Source organism: Chenopodium quinoa, unplaced genomic scaffold, assembly GCF_001683475.1.
Source record: "Chenopodium quinoa cultivar QQ74 unplaced genomic scaffold, ASM168347v1, whole genome shotgun sequence".
NCBI classification, from domain to species: domain Eukaryota; kingdom Viridiplantae; phylum Streptophyta; class Magnoliopsida; order Caryophyllales; family Amaranthaceae; genus Chenopodium; species Chenopodium quinoa.
In genome coordinates this window covers 1,700,639-1,714,204 of record NW_018744062.1, presented here as the reverse complement: position 1 = coordinate 1,714,204, position 13,566 = coordinate 1,700,639, and the positions used below count along the sequence as shown (strand labels likewise).

Sequence of the window (13,566 nt, the reverse complement as noted above, 5' to 3'; positions counted from 1 at the left end):
TTTGATCCCCTATTTTCCATACTTTTTTACTTTCAATTAACTAATAAATTATAATAATAAGATCTGATTTTGCTAACGACAACCGCAATAATTAGACATAAGAGACAAATTCAAGTAGTGTTTATTTATAATTTTGGAGTATACAAAACTCTTACAATTTGTACTCCTAATTTACGAACAAAATGCGAGGTTAATTCGAAGCATAACTCGAACCTTGTACACTCCGTGCGGGGAACTTCAAGTCATCATTTATTCATGATTATGAAAATCATTAACGCCATTAGTAGCACCACTAACTCCATGATCAAAGCTAAATATAAATTTAGCACTCGAAAATGCTCGTCGAACGGAGATGGAGCTTGACGATTTTGGTTGCCGGGAGCCATGGAAACCGAAGAGGAAAAGGCAAGGGGTGTGTTTTTTGAGTAAAGGGTGATTTCGGATAAGGGAAATCTCCCTTTTATAAGATAAATTTTATCCGTATTTTTGTCATATCCCAATTGTATAATCGTTTAGTCTAATAATAGTAGTAAGTGTATCTTTTAAAAGTAACATAAAATAAAAACAATATTGTTACTACTGACATATGTAACAATTATTCCGTTTGACATATCCTAGTCAATAGTATCAAATTTTGACCCTTTAATCTGTACATTTTTAAAACCGTGACCATTTCTAAAGTATCACTTTTTAACCTCTAATAAATTTTTAGTACTACTGATTATTTTTTATCCTATTGTTATTATAATTATTCTACTATTTTTATATTATAAGTGGGTTCATCATATGTTATGTAAATAATTGTTACATTGTTGTTGGATTTTGTTTGACGATATGCCTAACCCATTAACATATTCATGGCTTTTGTTCCTTTATAATTTTATTATTTTCTTTTTTTAAAAAAAAGGAAAAATACAAATCATAAAGGACAAATTAGCATATTTTGATTATGTAAAAGAATTCAAAGCATGCATGCATTACACTAAGCTATTACCAATGCTAACAAAGTCACGGTTTTCCCCCTCCCCAACTTTTCATTTTTATTTTTTTTATTGTGTACTTTAATTTTTTATTTTTCACTCATAAAATGCATTTTGTTAGATTTCACTTTGTTAATAACGTAATGCTACTACCTTATATTTTATCTTCTTCCTTCCTATTCAACTTCCCACCAAAACACCATTACCACTTACCTTCATGAGTTATCTTTTCTCTGTTTCACACACTCAGAAATAACAAGTGTAAGTATGCATGCTATTTCTCTTCCGGGTTATTGCAATGACGGCAATATTTGACAGTAAAAGAGTGGCTCCAAGCAAAGATACCCCTGCCATTACCACTCATTTGATATGTCAAATCTCTACAGAAAAAGAAAATGGTAAGCCATGGTTGTAATTTAGCAACGAGAATCAGAAAATGGTGTGATATGACAATACGTTGTATCACTGAGCTGTGTTTCTTCCCAAACAGTAAGGTGATATGACTATCCACAATCAATGGCAAACAACTTTTTTTTCTTGTTATTTTCTGATAAGTAGGTGGTGTAATAGTCGTATTTTGCTATGGAAGTTTAATATACGAAGAGTAAGTACACTCTTCAAAGGAAAGTAGTACCAATTAACCATTGTATTCAAATTATATTAGTACTTTTAATTATTTTTAGTCATTAATAATATTGTCTTTTGTTCAGTCAATAGTAATTAAGTTTTACATAAAGTAGTAGGCTATTCTATTTGTCCTCTACTTCATTAAGACAAATTTTGGTTATAATTTCTACCTAACTCTTGTATTCGTACGTATTTATTTCGTATAACAGTATATTCTTTGTATTTTGTATTTTAGCTCCCATTTGCTTCCATATATATACCACCCTACTCTTCACGAAAAAGGGGGAAAAATATCGAAGAGAATAGTAAAAAAAAAACATAAAAGAAATATAAATTATTTCAGCATTATTATTATACTTAAAAAAAAATCAATCAAAATTTTTTATTTTCCGTAAAATAAAAAAAAAATATTGTAGAAAGACTTGGCCTAATTTTAATTCGATCGTTTTGACACTATCACGCTACTCTTACTAACTCAACAAGATAGCTACTCAAAGTCAAAGGTAATATTTTCTTTCTTTTTATTTGTGATTTCATATTATTTTTACATACATTTACTAACGTTTCTACTTTTGTGTGTTCAATAACCTCCTAGGGCACTATACGTGCCGGTTTCCTAATTTGAAAACCAAGTAGAATTTGACCGACCACGAGCGAGTTTGAGAGTGAGTATACATGGTTTGTTTGATTTTTCTTTTCTTGTATGTATCATCATTATGTAGAGTATAAAATGGAAGCAATGATAATTGATTATTGCTGTTTATTTCTTAGGGACTCGCTGGATATCATGGCGGCATTTTGTGTAAGTATAGGAAAAAGACGCTGGAGCAGGAACGAGAATTTTTTACCCGTACAGATCATGAAACTCCCGTATGTTGCAGGAATCGTCTCAAACGAATAGTGATAAGGGAATACCATGTGTTTCGGTTGAAAACAATGGGACCTTGCCGAAGGTCCACTGAAATGGAGAAGACTGGATTCGATCCAAGCTGTGTTGGGCCGAAGGTTTCCTGCACAGTGAACACACGTAAACTAGCCTCGGGGGTGTTTCCGAGGAAGGCCCCTCCGATGCTAAAGTCAGTACAATGTGTAAAAAGGAAGACACTATGCAAGAGAGTTTGTAGCTTGAGGCTTTTGTGGAGTATTTCTCAATGCAAGAATGAGCATATGAATTGGAATAATCAGTGTATGAGATCATGTAGGTGATAATGTATGTGATGTCCCCTTGAATGTGTTAATATGAGGGCTTTTATACCTCATCATACTTGGAGAGGTTGGGCTTTAGCCCAATTGGCTTACTTTGTGGGCTGACTTTTGACTTTTGAGCAATTGGAGAGTTGAACCTTGACCTTGGGCTTTTAATTGGATCATTTAGTGCTCAGGCCCAATTTTGACTAAATTGGACCCAAACAACTTGCCCCCCAGACCCGATTTGGAAGAATGACGGGTCGGGTTTGATTTAACTCAGAAAAGGAGGGAAGTAAATGATTTAATTGATCCAAAAATTTGAATTTAAACCGTAATTAATGAGATAACAACGGTTAATGATTTGCGGAAGTTGGACGGATAATGGGCAGTTTAATCACAAGACATGTGTTTAATGGTTACTTAGTGGGTACTTAAGAGAAATTAAAGCACAGACTCTTCGTATCCCGTACCTGGAGATATAAACAGAGGCGCGTCATTCTCCTCACTTATTCACCAACACAAACCCAGAATTCTTCGAGAGAGAAACCAAGAATCCGTATCAAAACTTCGCAAACTCCCCGAGCATTGAGCTTAGAAACTGAGACTTGCCACTACGAACTCGTAAATCGGCAACTTTCGCTTCAGATTAAGGTAAATTCCTTTGATTTCAGTTTATTTTTCTTCGAATTCGAACTCCTTCCCCTTTTCTTTCGACTTTTCTCTTCGAAATAATCCATGGCAAGAGGAGTTAGAGGTAGAGCCCGTGCTCCAAGAAGAGCAAGGCCGATTCCCGATCCTAGGAATAGGATTGGGACCTGGAATGGTCGAAGGCCGGAGTCTGACCCTGCTGAAGGGATTAGGGCGACTCCCCTTTCCTCGGCTCCTCCTCAAAGAACGGATGAGCCGAGTGCTTCTGGACTGGACGATGAAATTCCCGCTGTCCTTTGGGATATCCTCCCTGGGTTTTCAGAGTGGGAGAATGCCGAAGTCGCTTCGGCCATGATAAAGAACCGCCCCTACTCATGGTGGGTAGAGAACGCCGATCAATATCGATTTGCTGAGCAAATTGAGTTGCACTACGGCATTTTTGAAGCTGATGGATATTGGTGCCGAATGCCCTCAGCATCCGATAGAATCCATCGTCCACCCCCGGGGTATGTGGGGGTGTACACGAGACAGCTTCAGTATGGGCTGAGGTTCCCTTTGGACGTTTTCGTCCGAGACTTGCTGATCCATTACAACATTTCCCTATGTCAGCTAACCCCCACCAGCATCCGAAGGGTGATGACATACTTATGGGTCTGCAAGTTCTTCAAATACGTGCCGAACCTGCACTGCTTCAGAAAGCTCCATCGGCTAGTGCCAAATATTCAGAGTGGGCACGGAAGCCATGGTTCTGGGTGGTATCGGATTGAGTCCCGGCCCCAATACTTGACCATGTGGCCAAATGACTCTTCAGACAAGGACTGGAGAGGTCAATGGATTTGGGTTAGGGCACCCATAGATCCGGGCCACCCTTGCGTCTTCAGCGCTCCCCGGTACTTAGCTGAGCCTGATCCCGAAATGGGAAGTCTAGGTCCCCCCGCAGATAACGGGGCGGATCCGAACCTGGATCAGCAACATATCTTCGGCAAGCTGCCGAACCCGGGGGGAAGTGGTCGAATGCAGCATATCCCGGAGACTTGGCTCCCCGATACGCATTACGTTTTCCAAGAGAATATGCTAGCAGCTGTTGGCCTCAGCCGAAAGTTTAAGGATGGTAAGCTTCTTCGGCTGGGGCCGAGGCTTTTAACTACCTCTTTTTCTTCTCTCGCTTTGCTTTTTTATGCTGTGCCAACATATCTGAGCTAAACTTTTTCCCTTTCCTTTTTTCAGAGCGGGACGAGACCAACGTTGGTATTAACTACGCTCGTCTTGGTGTTAACCGAGAGCGAGTTGTAACTGAACGGGCCCCGTCTATCACTGAGCCGAGGCATAGGGAAGTTCATCTGGACTCTTCCCACTTCCAAATTGAGGCTGTTGCTCTGTATCAGAGGCAGAAGCCTTGGTGGAAGAAGAGAGACCCTTGGTTTCAGCTGCTGAACGAAGAAGCTGAAGCTGCCCGCACAGCCGAAGAGGTTGCACGGGTACTTGAGGCTTGTGAAGGAGGAGAAGGGTCCTCCAGAGCTGCTGAAGCCGAAGCTGCAGCTAGAGCAGCTGAAGAAGACGAGGCTTTGCTGAAAACCTCGGTGAGTTTTCAGACAACTTTTTTTTTTTTTTTTTTTTTTTTTTTTTTTTTTTTTACTCACACTCTTCTTCCCCCCTGTCTGTTACAGTCTGAAGAGAGTAACAGACACAGAGAAGGCAAAGCTCCTGTTCGTCCCGAAGATCAAATACAAGAGTCTTCAGACTCAGATATGGACGAGCAGCCCCTTCTGAAAAGGCGCCGAAGGATGGCCATCATCGGCCCTCATGATTTTCAGCAGAGGCCGATGACCATCGGCGTCGCAATAAGGGAACCTGAGGAAGGCAATGGATCGCCGAGGGTTCCCCAGCCAACACCCCAATCTCCTCAAAAGACCCCTCCGCCACCTCCTGAGATGGAGGTGGATCAGAGAACTCCCGAACCTAAGGGAGGGGTCCAAGAAGAAATCAAGGAGAGTGCTGCTGAGCACGAAAATAAAGATGCCGTGATGTCAAGTGCTGAAGGCTTCACGGCAGATATCGCAAGAGAGGTTGAGGCTTTCGTCCTCACCCCTGAAGAAGAGGAGGTCATAGTACTTGACTCCTCTGAGAAGGACGATGCTGAGACAACCAAGGCTAATCAAGCTCCATCGTCGTCCTTCCCTTCTTTCCAGACTCTGCATTCTGGAGAAATGGGTTTCTCGGCCCCCCGAATTCCAATCCCAGATCACATCTGGGACCTCATATGGGGTCAAAACCGAGAAGGAGCTGCAGCCTACTTCGGCAATTTTGCTGGCATGTCCGAAGTAGACAGGGCAAGGATCTGGTCGCTGAAGGCCACTGCTGGGATGGGCGAATCCAGTAGATCAGTTCCTGACCCAGCCAGGTCTAACCAACTGCTGATGATGCAGGTAATTTTCCTTCATTTCCTCCGAAATTCAGCTCTATTTTTTTCTTATTACTTATTTTTTTTTTTTTTGTCTTCCTGTTTTCAGTTCGTGCACAATCAGACTCTCACTGTAGAGCTGATTGATACCCTACAAGATAGGGTAGACGCTGCTGTGCACGAAAGGAAGGTGGCTGAAGAGGAAGTTAAGCTTGCTAAGCTGAAGCAAGCAGCAGCTGAAGAGAAGCAGCAGGAGGTTGAGGAGTACGGTAAAAAAGCTGCCGAAGCTCTGAAAACCTTCTGCGATGCTATGGAGATGGAGGTTTTTCCCCCACTGATGGAAGGGGAAAAATTCCTCCAGGAGCATATGGGAGTGGACGTCTCCAAATTCAAGGCTGCTATTGAGAGCCGAATTCAAGAAGGAACTGCTGCACAAGCTGAAGTACAGCAGCGTCTAGAGGCTCTTGAAGCCAGCCGAATGGCTGCTGAAGAGTTGCTCCTGGCCAAAGACGTCCAACTCTCAGAGGCTGCTGCTGCTGCTGGAGCTCAAAGAGCTAAGTTCCAAAAGGCTGAGGATCAACTGCTGATCCAGAAAGTTGAAGTGGCCCAGGCTCAGACAAAGGCTTCCCAAATTCAGCAAGAGCTGAATGAGCTGAAAGGCTCCTCCTCCCAAGTCGCTGATGAGCTGAAGAAATCCAAGGAAGACTTGGAGGAGACCCAGAAGAAGCTGGCTGATGCTGAGGCTTTACTCAAAGTCCGTGTCTATACCCAAGAGGAATATGAGATGGGTTTCAGAAACGGATTCCGAGTATGCCGAAGAGTCTGCCTTCATGCTGAGCCGAAGCTGGACTGGTCTAAATGTGCTGAGTGGGTCCAGAATCCCGAAGACCCTCACATGAAGTTTGCAACTCCAGCTGAAGCTGAAATTCTTAAGGCTGAGGAAGCCGAAGAGGAAGCTGAAAGACTGGAGTTGGAAGCTAAGCAGAGGGAAAGGGAGGCTCGGCAAAGTGCAAAGCCCGCCTCTTCTGCTGCTGGGGCTGAGGCCACCATGGGACTCAACGCTGATCAGTCTGATCCCCCGGCTGAAGCATAGGAACTCGGGCAGTCGTCTTCAGAATCTTGCGGTTCATCATGTGCTTAACTTTAGACTTGCCGCTTTCTGAGTTTTTTGCCTTGTTTTTTGCTTCAGCTTGCCTTGTCGTACAGCAGTTTTATTTTTTTGCTTATGTACGTATTTCGGCAGCTGTTATTTTCCGCTTGTGGGCGGCTGCCGATACTGAATTATTGAACTTGTAGCTCAATTTTTTTTTTTTCTTCAGTTGCTTTATTTTTGAATGCTTTACTGTTTCTTTTCTTCAACTCTGCCGAACATAGCTGCACTGCGTGCTTCTTGCCCCCACAGAAATTGAAGTATGACTTTAGTTGAATAAGCAATTTCTGAACTTCTTCAAAATGGATATCCGAAACACAGGGCCAACTGAAGGCAATGCTTCTGGGATACAAGTCTTACTGAAGATTGACTGTCTGAAAGTTGGATATCCGAAACACAGGGCCAACTGGAGGCAATGCTTGGGATATTAGCTTTCTGGGACTAACCTCTTTAGAACAAGTCTTACTGAAATTTGACTTCAGCTGAAAGACCAGCGTTCTTAAAGAAGACGCATATCCGAAACACAGGGCCAACTTAAGGCAATGTTTCGGATAATGGCTCTCTGGGATACAAGGCTCAGTTAAGGCAATATCCCAGAATTGTCCATGGACTCATGTCTTTGGAGAACAGGTCTTACTGATGTTTGATTTCAGCTGAAAGACCAGTGTTCTTTAAAAAGACTGAGTTTTGTAAGCCATCTGAAACCCAGTTACCCGAAGGCGAAGGTTTCAGACGAGGCTGATTTAAAAAGGCTGTTATCCTTGATTTTCTGTCTATCTTTGAAAAATGGATACCCGAAACACAGGGCCAACTTAAGGCAATGTTTCGGATAATGGCTCTCTGGGATACAAGGCTCAGTTAAGGCAATATCCCAGAATTGTCCATGGACTCATGTCTTTGGAGAACAAGTCTTACTGAAGTTTGACTTCAGCTGAAAGACCAGTGTTCTTTAAAAAGACTGAGTTTTGTAAGCCATCTGAAACCCAGTTACCCGAAGGCGAAGGTTTCAGACGAGGCTGATTTAAAAATTTTCAACTGTTGCTGTTATCCTTGATTTTCTGTCTATCTTTGAAAAATGGATACCCGAAACACAGGGCCAACTTAAGGCAATGTTTCGGATAATGGCTCTCTGGGATACAAGGCTCAGTTAAGGCAATATCCCAGAATTGTCCATGGACTCATGTCTTTGGAGAACAAGTCTTACTGAAGTTTGACTTCAGCTGAAAGACCAGTGTTCTTTAAAAAGACTGAGTTTTGTAAGCCATCTGAAACCCAGTTACCCGAAGGCGAAGGTTTCAGACGAGGCTGATTTAAAAATTTTCAACTGTTGCTGTTATCCTTGATTTTCTGTCTATCTTTGAAAAATGGATACCCGAAACACAGGGCCAACTTAAGGCAATGTTTCGGATAATGGCTCTCTGGGATACAAGGCTCAGTTAAGGCAATATCCCAGAATTGTCCATGGACTCATGTCTTTGGAGAACAAGTCTTACTGAAGTTTGACTTCAGCTGAAAGACCGGTGTTCTTTAAAAAGACAGGTTTTGTCAGCAATCTGAAACCCAGTTACCCGAAGGCGAAGGCTTCAGACGAGGCTGAATAAAAAACCCTCAAAGAGTAGATAGAACAAAGAAAATTTTGAAAGGATAAAAAGTTGTAAATTTTATATAAATGGCGGCTCCAAGGCCTGTCATTAGTTCAAAATGTACTTACAAAGATTGTTCTGCCCCGAAGGGTTTACACATGGTATTTTTTCAGTACATCAGCATTCTAGTGATTCTTCAACTCAGTTCCATCCAACTGCCGAAGTCGGTATGTCCCTGGCTGAAGCTCATCATAAATTTCATAAGGTCCCTCCCATGTAGCTGAGAGCTTCCCATGGATTCGGCCTTTCTGAACTGCAGCAGCATTCCGAAGGACAAGATCCCCAATTTTGAGAGGCCTTGCATGGACCCTTCGGTTATGGGAGATGAGGTCTGAACTTATCCCGGGCATATCAGCTGCCGAGAAAGCAAACACATCTCTGTTATCCCGCAGGAGCTGAATAAGTTCACAACGGGTGTTAGGATCAAGGTCCATCCCGATTGTTACACATTTCTCAGCATCTCCTTCGGCCAACTCTGCTGTTTCAGTCTGTTGGTCCATGTCCATTGCCGATGGACTGGACTCTTCAGAATCTGGTCTGCTGCCAATGTCAGCAGGTGTCCCAGTCTTTGTGTTCTTCGGCTGGCTCTCTGAGTCTTTCGGCTCAGATGAAGAGTCAACCTTTTCCCTTTCGGGACCTTTTTCTCTGGGCACTGATCCTTGGGCCGAAGCACTTAGGCCTTTCGGCTTTTTTGTGCTTGGCTCTCTTTCTTTTTCTTTCTCCTCCTCATCCTTGTCGTTATCTGGGCGACTACTGGATGGCTTGAGGTAGTTGCACCTTCGGGCGTCCTTCTGGTTGCCCTGTATCCTTTCGGGGAAGCCGGCGTCTGAGACGTAAATCATCAGCTGATGATAAGTTGAGACGACCCCTTGGATCTCGTGAATTATGGGTCTCCCCAAAATCACGTTGTACACTGAAGGAGCGTCGATGACCAAAAACTCAATCATGACGTTCCGGGCTGCCTCATCGCAACCGATGGTGACAGGAAGTGTCACCTTCCCATCTGGATAAGTTGAAGCCCCATTGAACCCGGATACCGGATAGGGTACCGGCGTAAGGTGCTTGGGCTTCAGCTTAATTTGGTTGTAGGCCTTTCGGAACAGAATGTTTGCTCCGCTGCCACCGTCAACAAGGACCTTACTGACGTCGTGGTTGGCCACCGTGGCGATGATCACCAACGGATCCTCGTGAGGAAACGTAATCCCCCGGCAGTCGGCGGCTGTGAACGTCATGTTCGGCACCGGCGACTGGGGAGATTGAATGTCAGCGTTGTTCACCTGGTGAGTCAAAGCTCTAAGGTGACGCTTGTGCTCCCTCCGAGAGTATATTCCTCCCGAGATAACATTGATCGGAGGGAATTTCCCCTCCGGTTTTTTACTGTTTTTCCGAGGGAAATCAAGGTCCTGCCGAGGGTCCTTTGCTAACCTTTCGGATTCTTTTTTCTCGCGGTGATCCGCGATGTATTTTTTCAAGTATCCCTTCCGGACCATGTCTTCTATCTGGTCCTTCAGCTGGATACACTCCTCAGTGTTGTGGCCCGAAGAATCGTGGAACTCACACCACTGATTTTTATTTTTTCGCTGATACCACTCTGGGAGTGGTCTCGGCTTTCGGTAACTCTGCTCCTCCTTCGTCACACTGTAAATTTTGGCGCGTGGAAGAGAGAGCGGAGTGTAGGACTCGTATCTGCCTGTGTATGAGGCAAACCTGTCCTTCTTTAGGTCGCTGGCCGAAGATGGCTCCGAGGCCTTTGATTTTCCCTTTGCCTTATGGCCTTGGCCTTCAGACAAGGGTGTTTGCCTCTGTTTCCCTCCCCCGGATTGAGGTTGGGTTTTTGCTTTATTCCATTCTTCGGCTCGGATGAACTTATCCGAAGCACTAAGAGCTTCCTCCAAGGTCTGCGGGGTATGCATGACCATGAAGTCTAGGAATTTTCCTGGCTGAAGGCCATTCTGCATTGCAAAAACAGCTAGCCCCTGGTCCAGCTGAGAGACGCTTGATGACTCGTTACTGAAACGGGTCAGGTAGTCTCGGAGGCTTTCGGTTTCCCCCTGTTGCAGACCCATGAGCTCTGCGGTAGTCTTTTCTCGGCGGTTTGCCGTGGAAAACTTGCTCCTGAACTTGGAGGACAGATCATCCCAACCTGTTATGGAGCCTTGCCTTACTCCCTTGGAGATCCACGCTTGCGCGACCCCCTTGAGAGTGGTTGGGAAATATTTGCACCAAGTCGCCTCGGATCTGGGGCAAAGATGCATATGAGTCTCATACGAGGCCACGTGGTCCTTCGGATCCGTGGTCCCGTCATATGTGATATGCGACGGTATTTTTAACCGTGGGTACGCGCTCTTCCAGTATCCATTGCTCGAATGGTGAACTAGCGGGAAGCATAATGGCCTTGCCCTTGTTCCTGGCCGAAGGGACCGCGCTCCGCCCTCTTAGAGAGGTAGGAGTGGTTTTCGTCCCTGGCTGGGAAGTCTGGGCCTCGGCTGCAGGGAACGAGAGGCGACTACGCACGCTCGGTTCCTGGCCGCCGAGTCGGTCAAGGACGCTTCTGCGAGCAGTCTCGGGTTCCCGGCGAGTAGATTCTGGCCGAGAAGCTGAGCTGCCGCTCTTATGCGCTGCTGGTCTTGAGGATGAGGATCCTTTAAATAATTGAGAGTTCTTCTTCCTCTGTTTTTCATTTTTCCAAGAATCCTCCTCCCACTCTTCCAGTTCCCGGAAGGAAGGAAGCTTCCCACCGTCATGGTCTAACTTCCTCCGCTGATGCCGGGTATGCGGAGGAGTTCGATCACGAGGCGGTGGCATATTCTGTGCCCTCATTGCCTCCATGAGTACTGCCAGCGCTCTTGCCACCTCTTCCGAACTGGGCCCCGTCAAAGGGGTCCCCGGCCGAGTGTGGGCATGAGGCCGTGCAGCCGATGGTTGGCTTCGGGACACTGAATATGTCCTATGATCAGACTGACCCCTGCTAGACCGAGAGTGGTCCGGCCTATATTGAGAGTCATGCATTATAGGAGATAGGGAATCCTCCTTGTGTGATCCTCCCCCCGAGCCGGCACCCTTGGGAGAGTTCCGGTCCGGCGAGGGCGATGGTGTAGGGGTTTTAGGCTTTTCGCCCGCTCCTTGACGGAGGCTTTTGCTCTTGCGGTTCTTAGCCATGGCTGCTAAGATAATTGCAAGATGATCTTGGTTAGGAATTTGGCTTAAAGATTTTTGAAAGTCTTCCCCACAGACGGCGCCAAATTGTTTCGGTTGAAAACAATGGGACCTTGCCGAAGGTCCACTGAAATGGAGAAGACTGGATTCGATCCAAGCTGTGTTGGGCCGAAGGTTTCCTGCACAGTGAACACACGTAAACTAGCCTCGGGGGTGTTTCCGAGGAAGGCCCCTCCGATGCTAAAGTCAGTACAATGTGTAAAAAGGAAGACACTATGCAAGAGAGTTTTGTAGCTTGAGGCTTTTGTGGAGTATTTCTCAATGCAAGAATGAGCATATGAATTGGAATAATCAGTGTATGTGATAATGTATGTGATCTCCTCTTGAATGTGTTAATATGATGGCTTTTATACCTTGTCATACTTGGAGAGGTTGGGCTTTAGCCCAATTGGCTTACTTTGTGGGCTGACTTTTGACTTTTGAGCAATTGGAGAGTTGAACCTTGACCTTGGGCTTTTAATTGGATCATTTAGTGCTCAGGCCCAATTTTGACTAAATTGGACCCAAACACCTATTATAATAATTAATGACCATATATGGAAGTATATGAATTGATAGATGAGGCAGGTAATTACAACTAATAAGTAGACATCTAAATAAAGGGAAATGAAAATGTTTGATCAAATCTAGTGTAAAAATGCATATAAGAATCAAGTTAAGTTAGCAACAAAGGTAAAAAGCTAGTACGTATGTACCCAGATGATAGAGTTGAATGTACTTGATCGATCTATCGACAGTGATCTTGTTGGGTAAGGAGAAGCGAGTAGCTTAGCTAGGCTAATTGATGAAAGAGTGGTAGAAGTAGAGCAAAAGTAGGGCATGCAGTGAGTCCTGCATTTGATGAAGGAATAAATAGAGGAATTGAGACAAGTAAAGCCAAAAAAGGAAAAGGTAGAAATTAAGCACAATACTACTAATTAGTTAGGGCATTGCCCCTGAATTGAACAATAATTATAATAATAAGTGCTGGAGGAGTCAGAAAGCAAAAGGAGTGAAATAGTACGTGTATCATTACTAATTATTATTATTATTATAATTACTAATGTTTCTTGGAATTGGAAACCCAATACAGATATTCTCATCACCCAATCCCAATTTTTATTATATTTTAATTTTTAACCACCTTCCACCTCTAATTCATCATTCTCGATTTAATTTTCCACTTTCTATTTTTATGTAGATAATTGGTTTTTTCTTTTTTTTCATGCATGACCTATAATCTGCAAGTGCAACATACAAGCTAAGTCATATATATAATATACCTGTTGTGATTCTGATGTGTAATATGTAATTGTAACTAACGCTAACCACTCACCTTTCTATCTATAAACTTACTCCATTCATTTCAATAACACTCTCTTTTATTGGGCACATTCATTTTGAAGAAATGTATATGGTGGGGTTAGTCGTGACATAGCGCCAAATTTTTTTTGTCATATACAAGGTACATGGTATCATGATTATGTTATAGAATTACGGTGTTAGACTTTTATTTCATTATCACTATATTATATCAACTTCAAAAAACAGGGCATATTGAAAATTGAATTGAAGAACGCAAGATGAAAAAGAATTAGGAGCTAATAGCCCAACAAAATTGCTTGTCACAAGTTGGTGTTGGTAAAATACCTGTCGATTTCAATAACAAAATAGAGAAGGTAAAAGGGAAAAAATACTTGATTGAAGATCTCAACTCACAGTCGCGCCGTGGAA

At 43.6% G+C, this 13,566-nt stretch overlaps 1 protein-coding gene across 1 annotated transcript in view; it reads right to left on the bottom strand.

Annotated features, from left to right (window-relative positions):
- LOC110690738 (acid phosphatase 1-like) overlaps positions 1 to 12,740 on the bottom strand; it is a 20,980-nt gene extending 8,240 nt beyond the window's left edge. Inside the window, exon 1 of the mRNA XM_021867626.1 lies at positions 12,549 to 12,740. The gene's annotated coding sequence lies outside the window, so the exon portion shown is untranslated. The remainder of the gene's footprint in view (positions 1 to 12,548) is intronic.
- Positions 12,741 to 13,566: the final 826 nt, after the last annotated feature.